Source organism: Aptenodytes patagonicus, chromosome 8 (assembly GCF_965638725.1).
Source record: "Aptenodytes patagonicus chromosome 8, bAptPat1.pri.cur, whole genome shotgun sequence".
Lineage (NCBI taxonomy): Eukaryota > Metazoa > Chordata > Aves > Sphenisciformes > Spheniscidae > Aptenodytes > Aptenodytes patagonicus.
The window spans coordinates 20,069,060-20,080,046 of NC_134956.1; the positions used below are offsets into that span (position 1 = coordinate 20,069,060).

Consider the following 10,987-nt stretch of genomic DNA (forward strand, 5'->3'; position numbering starts at 1 on the left):
AGTGAGTGAAAAGCCGGTGCTTTCCAAAAGTGCTCGAGCACACCACCTTGGCCAACAGGAGAAGGACGCTGGTTGCCTTACCTCCTCCCTGGGGGTCACGCCGGTGAGAAGCCAAACTTCCACCAACCTGAACCTCTACCAGGGTTTATGTCCACTTGCCACCCTCAAGTCTCCTGAGTAGCAGCTTCACCTACTCCTGTCTAGATGCAGGCTGCCACAACTTTTTATTTATTTAACTGCATACAACGACACAACCTCTTTCACTGTTTGCGTGCATGGCTTGCACTGTCTGGGTTACTTCTTTCCAGCAGCAGCGTGTATCGTTAGGGCCACGGGAACCTGAAATCATTCGGAGGCAGCTCAGTGAAAGGCTGACTGATGCTCTGCAGGAGCTGAAATGTAAGACAGCTGTGGTGAGGAGAAGGGAAGGAGAGTCAGAAGCCTAATCCCACTCGTGCCACACTGACTTATTGTGAAATCACAGTCAAACAACTTAAACTTCTTAGAGAATCAGTCACTGCAGTTACCCCTAAGCAAATCTCTTCTGCTGAGGGTGTTGCTGACCACAAACAGTAAGAACAGAGAACAAGCAAATCCAAGGAAAATTAATTGAAACAGACGTTAAAAGGTTGCCATTTGCTCTGCTTAAAAGAGCTAGAGCTGGTCCCCGTGAAAAGCTAGTGCACCCAAACATACCAAGCTGTGAAGATAACAGGTCTCACTCCTTTCCTTGATGTAAGACGCAAAGCGTTAGGCAGAGACAATGGACAACTCAACTCTCCCTGAACAAGCTTTTGGCATCCTCCCTTCATTTCACACATCCGCACAGAAGTTACTCCCAGTCTCACCTTGGACAAACAAACCCCCTTTGCAAAGCCAGCTCTACCTCAGCCTATGCTTCTCAGCTTGACAGCTATTAAAATCCATATTCAGCATGAAGCTCATGCCATAGCTGCATAAAAGCTCTAGAGCTGGGCCACTTCCAAGCGACTGGCAAATATGATGTAATCATTTACATACCATCATTGGCAGAGCGAGGTTCCTTCCTCTCTCTTGGGGAGAGCTGTCTTTCAGCCGTGAGCTTGACAGAAATCATCCTTACCATCACTGGGATCATCATTTATTTGGAAAGAAAGGAACGGCGGGCGGCAAACAAAACCCAAGCCAAACAAGAAACCGTATTTCATTGCACCATACGACTCTGCGACTGCTACCGTATGGACATGAGCACCATCCGCACTAGAGGAAAAACTCTTCCAGAAGGAGGGACGCTTAACCGCAGCACGGTGAGGCACAGAGCGGCTGCAGAGAGCTGCCTCGGTGCCGGCGTCTCTCGGGAGGCACCCACCTGCCCATCCCAGCCCGGGCGCAGCAGCGTGCGGAGCTCCCCGCGGTTTCGTGTCAAACAAGAACAGAAACTGCAGAGCTATTCTCACAGCCCAGGACTTACTTGTTTGTATGCACACTGCTCAGAGCTTGCAACATAAACTCTCACAGTCTGTCTCTCAGAAAAACAGGCGACTATTCAACTAAATAAAAGGCCAAAGTTGCATTTAGTAAATACGGTTAGTTTATGCTAGGCAGCAGCAGCACTGCTACAGTAAGACGGTATCAAACCTCGCAAGACCAAGTGCTGGCTGTAGATGAATTAGACTCCCATCCTCCATGCATATCTCCATTAAAGCGCTTCTAAACTCTCTACCAGCCTCCAGAAGTTGAAAACCACCTCAAAGCCAGCTGCAACTTCGCAATACGTCTGCACAATACAATTTTCACCTCACGATTTTCACTTAGTTTAAGGCAGCGAAGGTTTGATTCATCGCAGTAACATGAGTCAATTAATGACCGGCTTGTCCACTTACACACTCCAGGTACCTCCCGCTTCCCCTCCAGCCCCGACACTGCTCCAGTAGCCAAAACGAACAATATGTTTGGACCACTGGTGCGAGCTAGTGAATACAATATATCACATTTTTATGCATATTTTGTTGCTTGCTTTTCCAAGGGATGAAAAGGACAATTATTTAATTTTATCCTTCAAAAGCTTCTTACAAATGTATATTCAAGATGTTTTAACAGATTAATTCACATATAAAGGAACAGACACCACCTTCATACAAAAAGAGTTAACATTTCTTTCTCAAGGTCACCCTAAGAGGGTTTACTCCCTTTGTGTGAGAAGCCCTAACAATTTACTGTTAGTGCTAACAGGTCCTGCCTGGCATTTGAAATCCAAGCCCCGTTCAGAAACAATAACAAACAATAGTTTTGAAAAACAAAGATGGTGTGAGTGAGTTTTTCTTGCTCATTTGCAAAACAACCCGAAAGCAACAACTACCAGGATGGCTCTCTCTAATTAGGACTCCCAGAAACCAAAGAGCAAACAGCCAGCATACAGAAATTAGCAGATGTAAACGCAGTTTTCCAGTTATAAAAAGAAGAAAAGCAGCTCTGTCATCTCACTCGCAGGAGGAGGAGCGACAGAGCACGTTTTTAAATTTGGTATTTTCTCTCCATTCAAACGGCTCTGCTTCTAAAACAGAATTTTTCCTCAGATCTCCTCGGAAATAAAAGTGAAAGCTTTGCCTTTTCAAACTCCATCGAGGGCACATGCATCAATTAAAATCAAGACATGAGGAAAGAGGGAAACCAAAAAGCCCCCGACCAAACGCTGACAGAGAATGCAAGGCTGTACTTTCGGGGCGATTACCTGGTTCATAGCCCTATATCTTTGTCCTAGACCTTCTAACTCCTTGTTTGCTCCATGCAGGATTTTCTAGCCATCAGCCGTCTACCGCTGTGCTAGTCATCTTGCAGGAGTGCTCTCTCCCTTCTGAAAAAAGCAAACAACTGGATAGATATCATTACACTAAGGAAATCTCTTGGAAAAACCAAACAACTTGCTAATCTTTCTAGCCCCTTCACCCAAGTTAAAGATAAGCAAAGCAAACCGAAGTGAGTTTCAGCCACATTCCAGGGACAAGCTCCCCTTTTTCTCCTTTATCGAAATCCCAGCATTTAAAGGTTTTTTTCCAGACCTTGCAGGATAAACTGCTGCTCACACCCGCAAACAAAGCAATATTTGTTTAATAACTGATTGCTGCCATGGGTACAGTAAACAAGGGGCCCAGCATTTGTGTTTATGAACAAACACATCATCTTGCAAGAGCAATTTAACATTAACCAGGTGGAATAATCAACAGATTTCATAGGTGACACTCGGGGCAGGACTAATGTAAACAGAGCAGGGAGGAGAAAGGGGCCACTCTTAGGGAATCAAGGTTGAGGCAAATGCATTACAGAGTAAACAGCTGGGAAGAACTCAAGACAAACAAATAGTCATTCTTCTGACATTTCGAGAAGCAGAAAGGTTGTACGTTACATACATCAGCTGCTGACCACCATGAAATCAAACCAGTTGGGGACCAGGCCTTCTTGTTTACACAGTGCCATGTTTGCTTATAAACAACAATTTGCTGTTACCAACCTCGCATTACTCATTGCATAAACGAGCAGATCAAGTGAAATCCTGTTAACTCTTCTGTGGATTGAGGGTTTTTTTCCTCCCCTTCAACAACAACAAACAAAAAGCCTTTGCAGTCTTGCTGTGCAACCTCAAGACAACAGGCAGCAGGGGAAAATACATAGCTGTGCATCTGTTACGATAAAGGGTAAAGAAAGGAGTTGAAAACACTTGAAAGTGTTCTACAAAACAAGATTTACCGGCCAAACCACTGATGTAAAAGATCTATTTGCATTTAAAAAAAAAAAAAAAAAATCAGCAACTGCAAAAAAGGTGGGATGCAAAATTTTCATTTCTCCCCTAGAACAAACAAGGAAAACGACAGGTTTCTACAAAACTTAATCTGCCCAGCGTGACCATGTACATGTGTGATGTTATACGCATACATCCATGCCCATGCCAGCTCCCTGCCCTGTAGCTCTCTGTACGCAGCCACACACAACGCTGAAGCAGCAAGGCATGGTTCAGCCCTCTTCCTCCTTCTTTCTCTCTCCCATCCTCAAGCCTCTTGCTTCGGCCTCCCATCGCCATTCTCCGATCTCTGAAGATCTCCCCAGCTCCTTTTCGTTATCCCAAGGGGGGCCAGAAGCCCCTCTGAGGTCGTCTTCTCACAACTGAAACCTCTGGCCCCCAACTGCTCCCCACCCGATGTCCATCTCTTGGCACCAAGGCACTGTGACATTAGCCCTCACGGTGATCAAAACACCCAAGCCTCCAGGATTTGCCACCTTCCAGAAAGCCTTTCCTTTCCCGTCTCTCATCCCTGTAACGCTCGAGAAGTTGCCCACTGCAACACTCCTTCAGGGAGGTTTCTGTAACTTCTCTATCCTGAACGTGAATTTCGGGAAAGATCTGAAGTACAGGGAGAGAAGACGGATGGTCCTATCGGTAGGGGTTAAGCCAGGGCTCCGGGTTACATTCCTGCCCCGACACAATCCCTGCGTGTGACCTCCAGAAGTCTCTTCATCCCTCTCCTATGTAAAATAAGCCCTTTAAGACGCTGTACTAGTTGGATGGGGGTAGAGGCTGTAGTTGTGGTCTATACCACAGGTCCTTTTTTCTCCCAGCTGGCCCCTACCTGGTTCACCGCTACCTTCTGATGAGCACCAGCACCACCACCAAGCACTGAGTAAAATCATCCCAGCTTCAAACATATGGAGCATCCAAGGTCACAGCTGGCCCTGGCGCTAATCTCCCCTCCCTTGCCATTTCATCTGCAAACAGCATGGCGGCCAGAAGCCTCCCCCCTCATCATTTTTGCACAAGTTTTAGAATATTTGGTACTCTTCTTCACAGCACAATCCTGGACATCCACGGCTGGCCAAGAACCTCCGTTTTCTTTTTTCAGAAAATATTTAGCCTTTTGTTGTAGTAAAAAAACCCCAACAAACGGTTCAAAACCATGAAATCAGTACAACCTACTAATAAGACAGGTATTTAAATAAAACCCAAATGCAGTATTGTTCAGGCAACCTCGTATTTTTTAACACATCAGGTTGACAGCATAATAGCGGGCAGGATGAAAGGTGCGACTGGAGGACGGGGTTGGCGTCCGCACACCAGGAAAACAGAAGTGCTGCCCCATTTCCCGTGCTTCAGCAGAGTATTTCTGACGTCTGGGGCTGCCGGGGACTTAACTCTGAATTAATGATTACACACAATACCCTCCTTTCTCCCCTCCCTGCAGGACAGCGAGGGCCAGCCTCACCGAACAACTGTGGGCAGGCAGGCACGGGTCAAGGGGGATTTAGATATTTCACAGCGGCTTCAAAAATTTAGACACCGCAACCTGAAGGCTTCTGAAAACATCAAGCTTCACATAAAAGTCCTGATATTTCCCTACTCGAGACAACCGCTCTCACCTCAGCCGCGCCGCCTGTTCCACGCTCCTTTTCCAGCACGTAAAATCACAGTTTATTCAGTACAAAGTAACTACGGTATGATAAAAACTATAAGCATATCATTCAAATGCTTTATTGGTCAAATAGATGGATGCTTTTATTAGTCCAACCTTTTTTGTAATGGAGTGCCACTGATGACCCAGTGTTAGCCTCATTCCCTGCTATTAATCACACTTCTAAGAGCTCATTTTGCTTTAAAATCTTAAGAAATTGCTATAATTTAAAGACATGGTGTCTACATAATGGGCAATGCTTCACAGATTGTATCATTCCATATAACACAGAATTTTTATGGCAATGCTGACCACGATACCAAGGTATTACAAAACTTGAATAAAATATTTTATGAAGAAAATCTAAATGTAAACTTACTTTTGCATTTGTGGTTTGCCACATCCATAACGTTTTAATCACAGTCTTTTGGGAGTTGCAGTTTTCAACTGCATGTGGCTTACATAGATTAACACTACAAAAACACTCCCTGAACAAATATAAACAGAACAAAACAAAATTAAATGAAAATTAAATAAAATAAAAGGATGGACTATGAGAGAAAGACCGTTCAAGCTATATTTAAACAATGTAACGCAAGGGATTTATCCTTTTGTCGACTGTATTATCCTTTTCTTTCCTGCACAGGGAAAACAGATTATGTTTACTGTGAAAAACTTTTATGGCAAAGTGGAAGCATCTTACAAATTTACCTACACCGAGAATTAAATTAATATAATGATGGTCTTAACCCATATTATTAAAATGTACTTTGCAAAATGTTTTGACAATGTTGACTGCTGCAGGAAGGAAAACACATTTAAGACAATTTCAGCCAAATGCAAAAGCAGAAGCCTTCCATTTTTCAAATGTAAAGTAAAAAGCATCTTTAAACATCTTCTTATGAAAGAAAATGCAGTGCAATTATGTTATATGGCGAACACAAAAGCGTGTTCTTTTCCTCAGTTCTCTAACAAGATATTAGTACCTCCTGGCCTTAGGAATACTATGTGTAAATCACATCATATTCAGTGTCTGAATTAATTATAATAGGAGCTGGAGAGAAATGTTAACTTTCCAGGTTGTTGCTAAGGATTAGCCCTTGTTTACAATTCTGTATTTATAGAACAAGAAAAATTTGTCAAATGAAGGGCAAAGAGGAATGCAAGAACACAAATTTAGCTTTGATTTCAAAACAAATCAGATCTTGTAACCATTCCGTGAAAAGAAAACCACAGTTTTTAATGTGAAGATGTAAATGAGTCTCAGAATATAAAAATGTTTTATAATTCTGTGCATTCAACACTACTAGATGTTATTTAAAGAATTTATGTTAACATTTCTCATCCTCACACAGCAAGTCCAAGATGCTGCAAACAGCATCTATTTAAAATGGATCACGTTTCTATGGGGCACTGGGTAGCTGAGGAGGCTGAAGCAGAAGGCAGCAGAGGGTTTGGCCCCCAGGCACCAGATTCGTAGGGGTTCATGGACTACTCCGAAGGGGTTCAAGACAGCGTGCTAGGAGGAACAAGCCCCTTGCCTTCAACAGGCTTAACACTGGCTTCGTGGAGGTCTGCATCCCCATCCAGGGAGCAAGTCATGAATCTCAAAACCGTCGGAAAAGACACGTTGGCTTTCCCAAATGCAGTGAGCCTGTGATGTGAACAAGCCACCTTTTAAGAAGGGCACTCAGGGGCCCAAGAAAGGACCACCCTGCAAAACATGGTATTTCTGGAGAGCAATGCAAGGATGGATGTCTCAAGGCTCAAAGTCCATGAGCAGAGTGCCAAAGCTCTGCAGGGACTTGCAGGTCTTGGGCACCTTGGCAGAACTGGCCGGGGAAGTTTATACTGCTATCGTCACTATTCTGAGGATAAAGCAAGCACTTCGGCCTCCAGCACTTTCATTTCTTTTCGCAAACAAAGGCACACCCACTACAATTAAGTTGCAAAACCATTTTCATTAGGACTCTTTGTTTTCACACACTTAAAGCCTTCTAAGACCTGCAGTCCCTCTCATGGTCCCATCAGTGTGTGCTTGTGTATGGAAAACTAAGCAAGGGCTCTTTAGTGGTTTCAGCTTATGGAGAAGCAAACGGAAAAATGCTTTTTCCCATTAAAAAAAATCTGACCGCCAACCTCTAAGCAGGGTGACTTGCAAAAATGCTGAGCACCCACAACTGAGAGCATCTAACCCCCCTCAAGAATCAGGCCCATAACACAGTAAGAAAAATGCACTTAGCTAAGCTTTTGTGGAAACATATACAGTCTCCTTGCCTTGCCCTGTCCGAGGGCTACGGCTATCCGATTACAGCTAGGACAGCATGATGCAGAAGAAAAACCGTACGTGTACCTATGAACATTGGTGCGTAAGATAACACACACACACACACACACTATGAAAGTACCCAACATACCGGTTTAGCATCAGCCAGAACAGAATTAAGTGGGACAGAAGAGGTGCTTTCCTCCCCAGTTTTGTCTTGATGTTTTCTTCCCCAGATCAGCTCCAGCCTGGGTCCAGAGCAAAGATCCCACCCCACCACATTTCTGTGCAGGAAACGTGTACGTACTGCACTCGTTCCTCAACAGCCACATGCTCAACAGTGACACACATGGATCCCAAGCACCCAAAAATACAGTTGGTCCTCACCACACTGGCCCAATAGAGGGGGAAAAAAAAGTGTGAATTTTTTCCACCTCAAAATTTCATCCTGTGCCTGAGAAAACTCCCTAAAAAAGCTCTGTCGAAACCGATTTGTTTCTACTCACCAAAAAAAGCACATATGCCTTCTTTTGAGTGAGGATGCAGGAAGCCAAGCTCTTAATCTCTCTTCTGCATTCACCCATGGCTGAAGAGCAATGCCCATCTCTGAGCCGCCATCAGAGAAGGCTGGGAGAGGGAGAGGCAACAGCAGAGAGGAGCAACTGGACACCAAACAAGCCTCTCCAGCTTTCCTTGGCCAACAACAGCAGGCAATTGTTAGCGCTCCTGTGGTTGCCCATACCTTTCCTGCGCATGATGCCAATGCAACAGAAAGCCTCCCAATAAACAGCGCTACGACACCATGACCTCTCCAAAACAAGCTGTTTGGCCCTGGACTGGAAGGGTCCCTCACTGCCAAGCTCAGCAGAGGTTGCTCCGCGCTTCGGGAAATGGCCTTTCTGGTGCTGAATCCCCAGCAGCACGCGGGGCCATTTACAACCAGCGATGCGTGTTCAACGTTCGAAATCTGCACTGAGGACAGTATCTGAACATCTCCAGCCACATGCAGGTGCATGGTCACACAGATGTGCTGGCTCCCGAACACTGCAGAGCTAACGCATCTGGCTTCCTGCTCCGAGGGCTTGTGAAAGAGAAGGATACCCTCTACGTACGCTCAAGACAAGACTATTGAATGTCAGGATGTGCCGTAAGAGGGTAATTTGCACCCTAAACTGGATTGTACGATACCGCAGTCACAGACTGTATGATCTCTTCCATTGGATTAAAACTGTTTGCACAAGTCAAAGCAGAACAAGGAGAGTAACAAAACACACAGTGTATTTTGTTCTACACTGCAGCCACATATTTCAACTGCCTCAGCCGAATTCTTAGAGTAAACACAGCTTTAAAAGAAAATAGCTAGAATAAAGAGCTTCTGGAAAGTTCCTACTGATTATGCATGCAAGAATTCTGCTACTGCTTCCTCCCATCATCTGAAAAATAAACCAAACACCCAACTTCCACAACTATCTACAAAAGTGCTATTTTTCTGAAACATGTTACAATGCTATCTGAGGTCTGCAAGTTGTAATGAATGCATCTTGTTTTGTAAAATACACAGAGGAGCTCAATTAAATGAACAACTGTAAAGGAAATAGAGCTGATAAAGGAATTAATGCTCCGTGTGCCAGATCATAACACAACATCTAGGATAACAAAACCATGTCAAACATGCAACCGCTGAAGACTTAAAAAAATGAAATAAAAATGTTAAATCCTAAAATATTTTAAGCATGTAAAATTAAGATGTGCAAAACTTATTTTATATAATTGAGAGAGGAGCACGGGCAGCAGATCTCTTGTAGCTGTTGCTTCAAGACTTATTAAGTACACAGAAAGACAGAATGTTTTACAAACGATCACCTGCTCCGCTGGTGATCTGCTCCTTTCTCATTGCCCAACCTGTATTTTTCGAAGACCGAGCTAACCCCCGTTCCCCATCCGCCAAGGCATGGCTGAAATTATTTCACAAGTCTGAGTTTGCATCTCGGTCTCCTTTTTTTTTTTTTTTTCCCCCTCCTTCTTCCTTGCCATTTGCCTGCGCCTCTCGGGCTGCCCACACGCTGGAAGGGAGCCGCCAGCCCCGTTGCCTGCTCAGGCTGTCTGCACACACGACACCGGTGGGAGCGCAGATTAGAGCTCAGCCGGAAGGGAGACATCGAGGGTTCTGCAAAACCTCGCACATCGGCTTTTCTCCTTTCGCAGTTGGCGTGTGAACTTGTAACTCGGAAATTGCAAGTTCCCACCAATTTTTTGGCAAGTTGAACGTAATTTTTAGGAAAACATAGTATGTGGCTTTTGGCACACGGAACTACGCGCTATGACTTTTCAGACAAAATATGCAAAGGTGATGGTCTCACAAGCCTTTAAGGGCTTGCTGGATGAAACACGGGTTTGGAAGACAAGAGTACAAAATTCTGACTCCAACAAGCAGTAATAAAAATCTGTGTTCAAGCAGCTCCCCAGACACTTACTCAAAAAATGGGCATAATATCTGTATGTAGAACAGCTAAGGCAATGCGATGTACCCATGGTTATACACCATACAGCAAACTGGGCATCTGGAGATGTCTGAAACAGCCCTTCCCATATACTTTTGACTTAAAAGGCAAGACTATAGGCACTTTTTGGCAGCCTCGAACATCAATATACTCGGGGGAGAGGAGGGAGGAAAATACTTTAAATTACAGAGATGCTAATCTCCCACTTTTGATGTGTCCAGCTATTAGTCAAGTTGTTTTGGCAAAACATCTGGCCTGAGCCACGGGCTTTGCGAGCAGCGTGAGAAGCCCTCGGTCGGGCTGCAGCCTCATCGTGTCAACGCAACGAACACCCATGTTTCCTCTGCTCCTCCAGCCACAGCCTGCGCGTGGGTTGCATGCACCTCTTCGTACCACCTTGCCATTGGCAAAGGCTACTGGCATCCCTTCCTCCTCTTAGGGATGTGAATTTAGCACAGTATTTATTTCTTCCCTTCTTTAAGTAAGACCTTTCATAGAGGTATGAAGCTAGAGGAGCTTCTTCAGGAACGTCACTCCCAGGACTGCTAACCCACATGGAGTTTCCAACCTCGAGGATCCTGCGGATGGAAGCCATGATTACCACCAGGGAGGAATATAAGGGAAACCATACGGACAGTGTCAGAGCTTCATGCACCACAGCCGACGGCTTCAACAATACTAAATACCCGAAGCATTAATTACCAACATTATGGCCCATAGATGGTCATGGCCCACCAAAGCCGCCCAGACAAAGAACTGTAGCAACTTCAATTAAGGGGGGTAAGATGTACCATGATTAATAC

At 44.7% G+C, this 10,987-nt stretch overlaps 1 protein-coding gene across 7 annotated transcripts in view; it reads right to left on the reverse strand.

Annotated features, from left to right (window-relative positions):
• FOXP1 (forkhead box P1) overlaps positions 1–10,987 on the reverse strand; it is a 394,018-nt gene that overhangs the window by 177,730 nt on the left and 205,301 nt on the right. The window contains exon 1 of one of the 7 annotated variants that reach the window (XM_076346646.1): positions 2,952–2,984. The exons of the other annotated variants lie outside the window; for them this stretch is intronic. The gene's annotated coding sequence lies outside the window, so the exon portion shown is untranslated. Of the gene's footprint in view, positions 1–2,951; positions 2,985–10,987 lie in introns of those variants that run through there. 7 annotated transcript variants of the gene reach the window in all.